Genomic DNA, 15720 nt, shown 5'->3' on the forward strand with positions numbered 1-15720 from the left:
TGGAACATTTAAGATTATTCCCACACATTATATTACAATATTTTCCTAGAATATATATGTGGCACAACTCTCGATGATCAACTCAAGAACCACGACGCCAAGCTCCTAGAAAAGCTTGTTCGTCGCTACACAAAATTAGTGGTTGAACGTCTCAAGTATATTCACGAAAACGGTTTCATTCACAATATAGCTTTACTAAATATATAGCATGGTTCTCATAAAAAATAAATAAATATGTAACAAGGTTACGAAAGATACAAAATTTCTTTTTGCAGCTGAAGTTGGCAGAACTATCCGATGTATTTTATAATATACTTATTTTATTTATAAAAAAATTATTTTTAAATATATTGAAAAACAATATATTTAGTCTATATATTATTTAAGTACTGAAACTTATTAATAATTTTTTTATGTGGATATAACTTTAAAATCAAAATTGAAAAGAATCATATAACATAATTTATAAAAAAATTCTATAAGTTTCTAATACTAGAATTACTCTGTTTAATAACTAAACATTTGAATATTCTTATATTACCTTAATCATCATAAATATAAAAAATTATAAATTAAATAAATGTAGATTTTCTATTTTATATTTTATATTTTAAATAATTAAAAAAATTATATTTTCCATTACAATAGACAATTGATTGAGAGTTAGTTTGACTATGATTTGTGTCGATTGCAATGTGGTTTAAGAGTTTAATCCTTTTGTAGTCCATATGGAGCATGTCTTCGTTGAGGTGTATCTTATCATAACAATTAAGATTATATTTAAGATGAAAGTCAATAATTTCCCACTAAGTTAAGAGACAATGGTAACTTTTCTTGATTTTAATTTATATATATATATATATATATATATATATATATATATATATATATATATATATATATATATATATATATATATATATATGAAATCAATATTTAAATGTATAAAATATTTAAAAGGATAAAGAATATACACCGTGAGAGTGAAAAATTATTTTACTTTTAAATAAATTATATAACATGATTAAACAATAAATTTTTATTGGATGACAATATAAAATTAATATTTAATATGATATTTGTAATTTATAATATGCAAATTATAAGGGTTTGGCTACAATTTTCACAAATGAACCGCCACCATTTTCACTATTTATAAAACAACAATTTTTTAGAAAACCGCAGCGCTCACAACCACTATACACCAATACAAATTGTTTTTAAATGATAATTATATTCATTATATTTCATATATATATATATATATATATATATATATATATATATATATATATATATATATATATATATATATATATATATATATATATATCGGAAGTTTGGTTGTGATCTAACTTTTGAAAATAGGAAAGCGTAATATAATTATTAATTAAATTTTAAATTAATAACTTTTTTATTTATAATAGTGATTAAAATTTAATATTTTTTTACTTATAATAATGACATTATTATAATAATGACATTATAATAGTGAAAAAAGAGAGTAGAAAATTTTAGATTGAAAAATTAAATAATAGTTTATGCGAAATTATGAACAGAATAGGTCACCATACTTCTCCCCTCATCAAATATTTAACTTAATATCATATCACTAACAAAATAATAAACTCTAGCATTACCAAATATTTCGACCATGATTTAAGTGCATTAAACATTTGCTTCCATCTTTTTCACTAGGTTCCTCGTATATATATAGTATGCTCCCTCGTATATATAGTATGCTCCAACAACTCAAAAACCAAATAGGCATTGTTGGACTTAAAAAAGAAAAAGAAAAAGTTTTGTTATTCCAGTTATCTAAGATCATGTAAACTAAACACAGTTGGTTATTGATATTAATTTCTTGTTTTTTATCTTGGTAGTTGAAAGAAATGTTGTAGAGGAAGCATTTGATAAATATGTGAAAGAAACGAGGATGAAAATATTTTGGTTTTTTTTTAATAAAAAATAATTGAGAAAAAAGAGGATCACGTACGTGAGTAATTTAATGAAATATTAAATTTTAACGTTTATTTTAATCAAATGATCGTTATCTCTTTCTATCATTATCATATAAGGTTACCCCTATATATATATATATATATATATATATATATATATATATATATATATATATATATATATATATATATATATATATATATATATATATATGGAAAGAAAATAAGAAAATAAGTTTGGGCCACTTGGGCCAAGAGTGCAAAACAATTTCTCGAAAATTATATCCCGTACCCCTACATTTATCCCAATATCCCTACAATTTTAAAAAAAATCCCAATTTTGTCCTTATTAAATTGAAAAAAAGAACCGGAACACCCAATTCTAGGATATCCAGTTCAGTAAAATTGAAAAAAAAAGAACCGGAACACCCACCCCTGGGATATCCGGTTCAGTAAAATTGAAAAAAAAAAAGAACCGGAACACCCACCCCTGGATATCCGGTTCAGTAAAATTGAAAAAAAAAATAAAAAAGAAAAGTTAAAAATTTAATAAGGACAAAAATGAGATTTTTAAAAAATTGTAGGGATATTGGGATAAATGTAGGTATAATTTTCCAATTTCTCAGGGAGTTCAAAATACAAATTATATAATTTCTAAAAAAAATATTTTAAAAACAATTTTTACTTAGAAATTTTATTTATAATAAGATTACTATTGTATATCTAAAATGTCGTTGTTATTAATAATTTAACTAATTTTTTTTAAAAAAATTATAGAACAATTTGAACATTTCTAATTTATTAATAATTTGTATAAGTCAAATTATATTGATATAAATAATTTTGTAAATCATATTATAATTTTAAAAAAAAAATTAGAAATATATTGATATAAATAATTTTGATATAAGTTACATTTGTAAATAAAATATAAGTTAATTATTTTAATCTTTTATATTATTATTTAATTTTTTAAAATAAATTTAGATAAAAACAATAAATACAAAAATATCATTTATAACATCAATTTAATAATTAAAGTACAAAATAAGTATAAATGTGAAATTAAAATAGAAAAATCACAAATTTTATAAATTTTATAAATGGTAGTAGAAGATAAATAAATTTAATTATAAGGTTATATAAATCAGAGAGTTGAGGAGACAGATACTTCAATTCATCTTTTAAAATTTAATTTATTTAAAAATGAAATACTTCTTTTAACCCCTCCTCATGAAATAATTAACTCTTCAAGTTTTTCAACTATTTTTTAACCCAAGAAATGTAATTAAAATTTATTTATTTAAAAATGAAAATACTTCTTTTAACCCCTTCTCTTCTACAACTCAATTTCTTCGATATTAATTTCTAATACTTTAAAGTATACACGTAAAAAATATAATTAAGAATTAGAAAACAAGGCATTTAGAAACACAAAAGATTCAAAATATGCACCTATGGAAGAATATATAACTAAAATTGAGTGAGAGGATTAAAACCATAAATTTAAAATTATTGTTTCTTTAAATATTTGTATGAGAAATAAAAGTCATAAAATGAAGGAAATAATTTACCACTACACATAAAAAAACTAAGAATTAGTAAATAATAATAAAATTAAAACATATGAAAAGAATATAAAATTAAAACATATAAAAAGAAAATAAAATTAAAATATATGAAAAGAAAATAAAAAATATAATTTTTTTGACATCAAGTTGTTCCAGCCTCCTCCCGATCGCAGTTGCGGGGATGGAACTGTGGTTCTCCTTACCAAGTCTAGCGACAATCACCACTAGATTGAAGAAACATAATGTGTGAAATTTATTTTTTACAATAATCAAAAGACACAAGGTGATTTAGTTTTCAATTCAATAATAATATTTAAATGTCATAAAATGTGATTTTCAAAATTAAAGCAGTTAATGTTTTTGGAATTATAATTTATTAGATAATAAATTAAAACATTCAATAAGAATATTCAATGTAATGGATATTAAATCAAAATACAAAATGATAATTATTGATTAAATTTTATTAATATATTCGTGTAATGTTTTGTTGTAAATAAAATTTCACTTGTAAAAAACTAAAATCAATTTAGCATTGAATTAAAATTAGGAAACGAATGATAATAATGATAAATAATAAAAGATAATATTGATTATTAAATAAAATCATTAAGTAGTTGTACTTCTCAATGATCCTTTCCTTAGTAAATTTGCATAGACACAAAACTCATAAAGTGACTCTTTTTTGTCCAATAAAAAAGCATAACATGTGGAATTTGAATTTAATTTAGAGTATAGTCTAAAAACATAGAATGATTTAGTTTTCAATTCAATAATAATAATTAAATGTCATAAAATTTTCCTATTGAAGTTTAATATAGTTTTAAGAATATAATAAATTTATAGTAAAAATCGTATATCATTATTAAAAGATACTCCCTCCGTTTTTTATTATAAGTCATTTTGGAAAAAAAATTGTATTTAAATATAAGTCTTTACAATTCCAATGAATAATTAATGCTACTTTTCTTATTATATCTTTAAACATTTATTATTCTCTCTCATTTCAATTATATAAATTTATCTTCCACATGTCATTAATGAAGGATAATTTTGTAAAAACCTTTATAATTTCTCATTTTTATACAAGAATTATTATTTTTCTTAATATGTGTGAAAAGATTAAAACGGCTTATAATAAAAAACGGAGAGAGTAACCTATTTTCTTATAAAATTGAATTATGATTATGTTTTGTACAATAAGATCTGGTTACTTTTACCATTGACCATTTATACCTTATATATAGTTAAACAAACAGACAATAAGAAAGGTACATGTTACAACTGGTTATACTGAAAAGCTACAGATGGACACATTTTATTGTTTAATCCATAACCTTGTAAATGAACACTCAAAGTTCTCTTTTTACATTAGCATTTCATTTTCATGTAGTTCTACCAATACATCACATCTTTTAAGACATGTAAGTGACTATAATTTAAAGATGCAGTGTTTAGTGAAATTTTTATATTTTGGGACGATTCAGTTGATATTAGTTTGGGATAGCGGGTCGACAATTAATCGAGATTTTTAATATTTTTAGTATTAGAAATATTATTAGAGTTTCGTGTATTATTTTGAGAATTTTCAGAGCAAATTAAATTAGACCGTAAAATAAGAGTTAACGAGTAAATTGAGAGTTTTTTTTAAATAAGTAGTTTGGCTGGGTGCTATGCACGTGTGTTATGAGAGAGGTGACCTAAATTGAATATTAGAGAGGTATTATACTAGGTTTAGAAACATTGAGTCACAACACCAATTAGAAAAACAAGTAGCAGAAGAGGAAGAAATTAGGAGAAACCAGTGCACGTGAGATTTGTCGAGCAGAAGGATTTTTGGGGATTTTCGACCGGGACGATTTAGAGCAACCTTCGATCCAAAGGTAAGGGTGGGTTTCTTGCTCTATAAATAAGGACATGATGGATTGTATGTGGGTTTGGGAAATTTATTGCCTCTGTGTTTCGACTGATAAATTTTATGCAATGTATGGCTAATTGTATGCTTGTTGTTTTGGTGTTGTGAATTATAATTGCATATCTGTGACGATTTCATGGAATTAAATTTGTGAACAATTGTTCTGGAAATATTTGGGTGATGTTCGATGATATTTGTTTGGTGATACCTGTGAACCGTAAAAACGGTGTTGAAAACGAAAAGCTGAAAATTAAACTAGAGAAAAAATTGTTTAGGGACGGGGGCCCAACTGGAGGGACGGACGTCCCTTGTAATCAAATAAAGTGGGAGACCCACAATGTGGCAAGGGCAGGCGGCCCATGGGCTCAAGGGCGGGCGCCCCTTGGTGTTGCCTTAAGAAGTCCCTTTGTGGGACGGTCGTTATATACTGGGGACGGGTGTCCCATCTCAATAATGCTACCTTCCATTATTTAATTAAAAATTAGTACATTTAGTACTACTTAGAACTATTTGCAGACGTAAAATTAGATCCAATTAAACCAGTGGAATGCATTACTAGTAGTTGAATAAAATAGCAAAGTGCTTTAGCATTTAGCAGACTAGCTTTATAGCAGCAATAATATTAGTATTTAGCATAACCAAATCTTGTGGCAATATCAGAACAATTTATTAATAGTAGCAGAGTAGCACTTTTGAGCATATCAGTGACCGAACTAAAATTAATAACAGACCCGTGAATCAATTAACCAAGTAATATAATTTAGGCGAGTCCAGAATTGATTAGGTATCTGTAAATTGGCGGTGTTTTCGGCGATGTTTTGACTTGTTGCATATTTTGAGATATTGTTAATTCTGCGATGTTGCAGGAAATTAAAGTGACGAGTAATTATCAATATTGATTGATATATTTTGGCGATGTGGGAGAATGCCTTATGCGACGTTGTTTTATGATTGATTATGGTTGTTGCATGTCATAGTCTCTCTTGAACTGCATGTTGTAGCGACGACCTGGATTGGCAAAACAGCGACGAAGGCTTATGCCTGGTTTTGATGCCTCTATTATCTTGCAATTTGCGATGGGGGCTGAAGCTCTGAGTACCACATGCATGATGCATCAGTCGTGTCTCATTCATTTGTTTTATTGCAACGTTGTGCGAGATTATGTGATTTGGATTTTGAATTGGTTAATTGGAATTGAAACTTGAGATATATATTATGACTTGAACCTTAATATATTGTAAATGCTTTTAAATTGGCTGCATTTTATGGTAAGATATTCCTGTCTGTGTGATGTCTTGACTAATGTCATGACACACTGTGTGTGGAATTGTGCAGGATTGTATGGTTGAGCTAATACATGTTTTCGTTGGATGTCATGCTCGATGTCATGACATCTGTATCTGACAGCAATAGCTGTTACTTTTTAGCTGTTATGTTTCCTTATTTATCTCAAGCTACTATTTAGGAAACTATATATTTTGTGCAGTATGATTTGTGCTATAATATCTCGTACTACAGCATATGAGAACACCCTGATGATGTGGAAATTAGGTTAACTTGGTTAACCCTAATTTGTATTTGGAAGGCCCAAGTGCTGCTGCCTATAAGAAGGTTGCAAATCCTACTTTCAGAGGCAGAGATTTTGACCGTGAAGTTTATTGTGTTTTCTGTGTATTCACGTGTGTCTTAGTGTTACTTTTGATCCAATCAATTATCACGTTGATGATTGTATTGGAGTAGGGTGTTTTTGAGTTGTAATTATTTTGTCACTCTAAGATTTTAAACGTGAGCGTTGTGTCCCTTGGTTGAAGCTTGTAAGCAATATCAAGATTTGTTCGAAGTGTGTCTTCATCTCCTTTTTATTTGTCATTGTTGTTATCACTGCTGTGATTGAGAGGGAGTGATTGGGAACTCAGGTCTAGCACTAGATTTAAATTGCATTGGGTAGGTCTTAAGTGAAGAGGTGTAAACAGGGGAGTTTAGCTCTGAATTAATACTACTTATAGTGGATTTACTCCCTGGCTTGGTAGCCCCTATAGTAGGTATTATTATACACCGAACTGGGTAAACAATCATCTGTGTTCTTTACTATTTTTGTTTATTTTCTGCAGGAATTTACAATCTGTTCTGAAGTGGATGTCATAACATTCGATACGACATCCATCGTGTGTTACTAGAATTTTCAATTGTCATCAGAGCAGACACCCTGCCTGTTTATTTCTGGGTGAGATCTAGGGAAAATAAATTTTGGTACTATGGGCAAGGATGTAATTATTTTTGGGAATAGACCACCCATTCTGGATGGGTCTAACTATGACTACTGGAAACCTTGTATGGTAGTCGTTCTGAAGTCTGTGGACAACAAGGCCTGGAGAGCTGTGAGTAAAGTATGGGCATATCCTACGAAGAAAGATAAAGATGGAATAACTGTGTTAGTACCCGAAGAATATTGGAGTAAGAATGAGGAAGAACTGGCTCTGGGAAACTCCAAGGCTGTAAATGCGTTGTTCAATGGAATAGACAAGAATATATTCAGACTTGTGCAGCACTGTGATCTGGCCAAAGATGTGTGGGATATTCTCAAAACAACTCATGAAGGCACATCCAAGGTGAAGATGTCTAGACTTCAGATGTTAACTAATAAGTTTGAAAATCTCAAGATGAAAGAGGATGAGACCATTCATGATCTCTACATGAACATGCTTGAAATTGCCAACACCTCTGGAGCCTTAGGAGAAAAAATGTCTGAAGAAAAGCTAGTGAGAAAGATACTTAGATCACCACCTAAGAGATTTTCTATAAAGGTTACTGCTATAGAAGAAGCTCAAGACATCAGCAAAATGAAGGTAGATGAACTCATTGGTTCCCTTCAAACCTTTGAGATAAGTATAAGTGACAATGTTGAAAAGAAGAAAAAGAGAATAGCTTTTGTATCTAACACTGAAGAAGACTCAAAAGAAAACAATGGTGGAAGTGACGAGAATCTATCAGAAGCCATAGTCATGCTTGGAAGACAATTCAACATGTTTGTTAAAAGAATAGATCAGAAATCCAGACCAAATGTCAAGAATACTCCCTCTGACAACAGCAAGTCGTATGACTCTATTAGAAGATCTAAATATGAAGAGAAGCCCAACCAAGGCAAAGGAATTCAGTGCCATGGATGTGAAGGCTATGGTCACATTAGAACTGAATGCCCCACCTACCTCAAGGAGCAAAAGAAAGGGCTCTCTGTCACGTGGTCTGATGGAGATTCAGAGAGTGAGTCTAAAGAGGAAACTGCAAAATACATCACAGTACTAACGAGTGTATGTACATATGATAATGACTCCAATGAAGAGGAACTGACGTTTGATGAGCTTTAAGCCTCTTATAAAGAGCTATGTGTCAGGAGTGCTGAAGTTTGTAAACACGTGGAGAAGCAAAAGAAGGTCATAAAGGAATTAGAAACTAAGCAGAAAGAACATCTTTAAGCTTTAGACTCACTCAATGGTGAAATCAACATGTTAAACTCCAAGCTTGATCAGGTGTCAAAATCGGTCATAATGCTGAACACTAGAACTGACACCCTGGAAGAAATTCTACAGGTTGAACAAAGATCCGGAGACATGTCTGGAATAGGATTTGTGGGTAAATCAGACTTCATTTTAAAGTCAAATCCTGAAGCTCGCAGGTCAAGCCTGATGTCAAGATCAATGTCACAACATCACGAAAATAGAAGCATGAACCAGAAAAAGAGGAAGTTCCATATGTAACACCCCAATTCTACCTGCAGAATTTAAATAGAATCAGAGTATAAAAATTCACAAAAATAAGCAATTGAGGTATCACATATTCATTCTCAATGACAAATAACCTCGTCGCATAAGCGGATACATAACATTCATCAATTACGGAAGAACCGACAACATCAAAATAATAAACTTTAACATGAATCAACTTCCATAGAAGTGCAACAGAAACTCAACAATTAATTCAAGGATTCACAGCATCTTAATTCAACAATTAACACAATTAAAGTGGCAATCTCAAATAAACAACTCAAGTATTTGCCAAAACATAATAAATCAATAGCAAGTAAATTAACGTGTTCGTCCCCCCCGAGTGCTACGTATCAGAGCGACAACGACTCAAGACCAACTCAGCTAACCTCCTCTCAATGCGGATCACCTGCACGTTACCAATATAAAGGCAACGACGAAACAAAGAAAGGGTGAGATATCAATTCATATAATCGAGCGCATGATAAATTATATATTATAAATTAGACATATTCGGTTAATCGTATTCACAAGTATTAATATAGTCATTCTATCATTAAGTCACAAATTCACATCTTCACATAATCCCATCATTTAATAAGTCACAAAAATACAAATCACAACAAAGTCACAAACGTCACGCTATGAATCACATAGAAATATATGGGACATGACTCATGTATATGCATGTGGTACCAATCGGAGCTTCATCCCCCGTCACCAATTGCCCGATTCAGAGGCACTAGGCATAAGCCTTCGTCACTAATTTTTCAATCCAGACCGTCACAATAAATATGCAAATGCATGCGACTCGATGAACCGAACATGACACAACACCATCATTATCATTTACTTCACAAAAATATTCGTCACAAGGCACACGCTCATATCACAATTATTACTGATTATTAAAGGTAATACACTTCACACATAATACAACAACGAAATAATTCCGACAATTCATCAAATCAACGGACGATGCCATTAGTAAAAGAATCACAAAGATATTCACAACAATCACATTCACGGTCAAATTCGCAAGATACCGTAATTTACCGCTAAACCGAATAGTTAATCTAAGTTCAATTTATTCTAATTAAATAGGCTTATTATAAATTTTTTTGACAACAAATAGGCTTATTATAAATTAATTCAACTATTAATTTAATCGACCGATTAATATCACAATTTTGACAAAATAACACCACCATGTTAATGTACTAAATAAACTTAGTTACCACGTAAATTTTCATCAAATTCCAGACAACTAATTATACCGCTTAATTCGGCTATTTCTGTCAAACGAAACTGTTTTATATTTTATTAGTTCTATCCTATTTTATAAAGTTTCTCCTATTTTCAATTATATATGCTACTAAGATTCATCCAATCACGCTGTTAGAGTGACTATTATAATTAATTTCTAATTATTTCATTTCAATTGGTATCCATATCATTATATATATATATATATATATATATATATATATATATATATATATATATATATATATATATATATATTCTTAGTAACACAGACCAACAGAGCTATCAGAAACGAAACAAAAAAAACAATATAACATCACCTATCATGAAAGAAACTAAATGGAGAAGATGTATGGCTGAAGTGGGGTTGCCTATCGGCACCTCTTCACACACAATATGCCTCTCGCCAGTACTAGCTTCCGGCTGTCACGGTTTCTTGGGTGTTTATTCATTCCAAATTCAATTTTAATCAACAGCGGCATTACTTATGAACAAAAGTTGCAATTTCAACCATGATAGCAAACAAATTCAACACAACACAATAACCAATCTATACCCTAATCCCCCACATACAATTGTTCATAAGTCCCATTATAGGAGGAGAACCCCACCCTTACCTTGTTTAGATTGAAGAAAACTCTACAATCTTGGCACTTGAATTGGGACCTCTCTAAGCTTGCTTCTCCTCTTCAAGACCTAGCCCCCTTTCTCTCCAAATGGTTCTATATTTTTTTCTTCTGGATTTCTCTACTCTTCTTTAAACCTCTTTCTACACTAAAAACCTATTTTTTCATTTAATAACATATTTGGGCTTAATATACTAACACCACATTTCTATTCCTCACTTAAATAAAATAGGCCCAATATTCTCCTCAACATAAAATAAATAAGTCAAATTACTACTTCTAATAATATTCCACTATTATTCCATAAAAAAATAATACCTGATTATTTAATATACCGGGTTAATACTCAATAACTCATTTTTATGGTCTAATCTCAATTACTCGGAAAATTCCCAAAACGCCATATATTACCTCATTAATATTTCTAATACTAAAAATATTAAAATTTCCGATTAAATGTCGATCCACTATCCCGAACTATTACCGACTAAATCCCTTCAAAACGCAAAAATTCAATAAACATCACAAACGTCTAAATTAAGCGAATAAATAAATTTCCGGGCGTTACAACTCTCCCCCACTAGAATATTTTCGTCCTCGAAAATAGAAATTTACCTGATTCAAATAACTCGGAATAGGAGTCTCGCATCTTGCTCTTCAATTCCCAAGTCAAGCTTTCGCCAGCAGCTCCTAACCAGACAACTTTCACCACTGCAATTTCTTTGCCTCTTAGAACCTTCACTTCGCGATCCTCAATTTGCACAGGCATCGTCTCCACTGTGAGATTATCACGCACTTGCACATCGTCCATCTGGATTACATGAGACGGATCTGAAACATACTTTCTGAGTTGTGACACATGAAACACATCGTGCAGGTTAGCAAGATTTGGCGTTAACGCCACACGATAAGCAACTTTCCCCACACGATCTGATATCTAATACGGGCCGATAAAGCGAGGAGTGAGCTTCTTAGACTTCATAGCTCGCTCAACACCAGTCATAGGTGTGACTCTCAAAAACACATGATCACCAGCTTGAAATTCCAAATCTTTTCTTCTCTTGTCATGGTAACTTTTCTGCCTACTTTGAGAAGCTTTCATCTTATCTCGAATAAGTTTCACTATCTCCGTAGTCTCCCTAACCATCTCGGGTCCAAGTACCACACTCTCACGCGACTCGTGCCAACATAATGGAGTCATACACCTACAACCATACAACGCCTCAAAAGGTGTCATCCCAATACTAGAGTGGTAACTGTTATTGTAAGTGAATTCAATCAACGGAAGATAAGTGTCCCACGAACCTCCCTGCTCAAGAACACATGATCTCAATAAATCCTCCAATGATTGAATAGTCCTCTCGGTCTGACCATCTGTCTGTGGATGATACGTCGTACTCAACCTCAACTTAGATCCCAACGCCTCTTGAAAACTTCTCCAGAAATCGGAGGTAAACCTCGGATTTGTATCCGATACAATACACAAAGGTACACCATGCAACTTCACAATCGTCCTGACATATAACTCTGCTAACTTCGCAATCGGGAATGTGATGTTAATAGGTATAAAGTGTGTCGACTTTGTATGCCTATCAACAATCACCCAAATCGAATCAAATCCTCTCAAGGTGTTAGGTAATCCCGTTACAAAGTCCATCGAAATGCTATCCCATTTCCATTCTGGAACTTCTAACGGTTGCATCAATCTTGCAGGCTTCTGATGTTCGATCTTTGACTTCTGACAAGTCAAACAAGCATACACAAACTGTGCCACATCACGTTTCATACCAGGACACCAAAACAAACCCTTCAAGTCTTGATACATCTTTGTAGCTCCTGGATGAATACTCAAATTGCTTCTATGACTCTCTTCAAGAATCGCCTTCTTAATCTCTTCCTCATCAGGAATGCAAATACGATCTCGGAATCTCAACACACCATGTGCATCTAACTAGAAATCACCATTCTCAAGTCGATCGATTCCTACCATCAAATCCACCAACTTCACATCTAACTTCTGAGCCTCTCTGATATTGTCAAGAAAGTCATTGTTAATCTTTAACATTCCCAACATAACACTATGCGATGTCACTTGGCAAACCAAACTCAAGTCTCGAAACTGCTCAATACTCCAACTCTTTAACCATCATAGCCGACATATGCAACGTCTTTCGGCTCAAAGCATCAGCCACTACATTAGCATTTCCGGGATGATAGTTCAAACCGAAATCATAATCCTTCAACAATTCAAGCCACCTTCGCTGCCTCATATTCAACTCTTTCAGATCAAAAAGGTTCTTCAAACTCTTATGGTCGCTAAACACTTCAAATCTAGAACCATAAAGATAATGTCTCCAAATCTTTAACACAAAGACCACTGCAGCCAACTCAAGATCATGCGTAGGATAATTCTTTTCATGGGTCCTCAACTGCCTAGACGCATACGCAACCACTTTACCGTTTTGCATAAGCACACCACCTAACCCCATCAGACAAGCATCACAGTACACAACAAAAGGCTCTCCTGAATTAGGCAAAGTCAAAACTGGAGCCGACGTCAATCTCTTCTTCAACTCATTGAAACTCTCTTCACATTGAACATCCCGCATAAACGCCTTTCCTTTGCAAGTCAATCTTGTCAATGGAAGTGCCAAATTAGAAAATCCTTAAATAAACCGTCTATAGTAATCGGCTAAACTCAATAAACTTCTAATCTCAGTAGCAGACTTCGGAGTCTCCCATTGTAACACATCATCAACTTTAGAAGGATCCACGACAATGCCACTACCAGAAATGACATGACCCTTCATGCAACCAGAATTGACACATAGACAACTTGGCATACGACTGTTTCTCTTTCAGAACTTGCAACACAATTCTCAAATGCTCTTCATGCTCTTCTTCAGATTTAGAGTAGATAAGAATGTCATCAATGAATACCACCACGAACCGATCCAAGTAAGTTTGAAAAATACGGTTCATGTACTCCATGAATATTCCCGGTGCATTAGTAACACCGAAGGGCATCACCGATGATCGGTCACGATTCTCACTATGTTTTTGTCACTTTTCTGATGATAATCTAGGAATTCTGCACGGCTTAATGTCATAGTGTAGTCTTTTTAATCTGTTTAAGTAATTATGTTTGTGTTTGCAAGTTTTATCCGTTTATTAGTTTTCGAGTTTATTTTCCCATTTTATGCTTTGGTTTGGTTGTTTAATGATGCTTCAGATCTAGGAGATGGTTCACTCTACACATTGCAAGAGGTGTTAGAAGGAAGGAGCAAGAAGAATGAAGAAAATAAAGAACCAGTGGTGCAACACGGGCGCCCGTGTTTAGCAACACGACCCGTGTTGCTAGGAAGGATCTCAAGAAAACAAAGTTGAAGATACAATGGTGCAACACGGGCACCCGTGTTACCTAACACGACCCGTGTTGCCACTACTGAGCGCGCAATATGATTTTAAAGGAGACAGAGGACCAACACGGGTACTCGTGTTGCCCAACACGGCCCGTGTTGGCTTGTTGCACTGATTTTCATGATTTTAAGTTTTTTACTCAAAAAGTGATCCAGGAGGGCGTTTTTGTACTTTCTGACTTAAAAAGAGGTTTTGCAATATATAGTGAAAGATTAAGAAGAGAAGGGGCATCTTATTCACAGGGGAAGAAATTGTATCTGGAAAAAAATCAACGCATGAGATTGTTGAAGAATGGAGATCATTCATGGGCAAGAGCAATTGAAGATCATAAATTCCTCAATTATCTGTAATGTTTAACTTTTATAACTTTGGATTTCTTTTGAACAATATGAGTAGCTAAACCCCCCAATGCTAGGGGATGTCCCTGATTTGGTTTGTAATGACTTTGATATTTTGATTTGATCGACTTCATGTTTATGTTATTCAATTCAATTTTATACCGTTTTTAATGCCTTCTTTATCGGACCAATAAAGATTATTATGTGATTAACAATTTGCCGGATCGCAATTATTAAGGTTTGTATTTAATTGAACCATAGTAGATGTCACCTAGGACTAGGGATACCCTATGGTCACTAAGACATCTTGATAGAAAAAGCTTGGTTTTATCTGATTTCTCTAAGGTCTTAGGATTTATAGATGAAAAACCAAAGGTTTGCCCAATAAGGATTTAGGGGCAAACACTCTAAAGATTGAGTAATTGAATATCATGAACTTGTTGAAGATATCTCTAATAAAGATTCAGGGTTGTTACAGAGCAAATTACACATCTTGCCTTGGCATTTACTCATATTAGTGAAAAAGCTTAAATTTACCTTCTGATATTTTTATTTTTACGTTTAGAAATTATAACTCAATCAAAAACCCCAGTTGTCTTTTTATTTAATTGAATAATTATAAAACTTATATTCCAACGCAGTCCTCGAGATCGATACTTGGTTTTAACCTTTTATTAATACTTCGTAAAAATAGTACACTTGCTATTTTTCCGATCAAGTTTTTGGCACCGTTGCCGGGGACTGCCAAATATAAGTTCAATAATAATTCAATTGAATTTTTGTTGCTCTGCAACCAAAATTTTATTTTCTGTTAATTGAACTGCTCGTACTAATATTCATCTAATCTTTGTATGCGAGGTAA

This window comes from Vicia villosa, unplaced genomic scaffold (genome assembly GCF_029867415.1).
Source record: "Vicia villosa cultivar HV-30 ecotype Madison, WI unplaced genomic scaffold, Vvil1.0 ctg.001282F_1_1, whole genome shotgun sequence".
In the NCBI taxonomy this organism is placed as follows: Eukaryota; Viridiplantae; Streptophyta; class Magnoliopsida; order Fabales; family Fabaceae; genus Vicia; species Vicia villosa.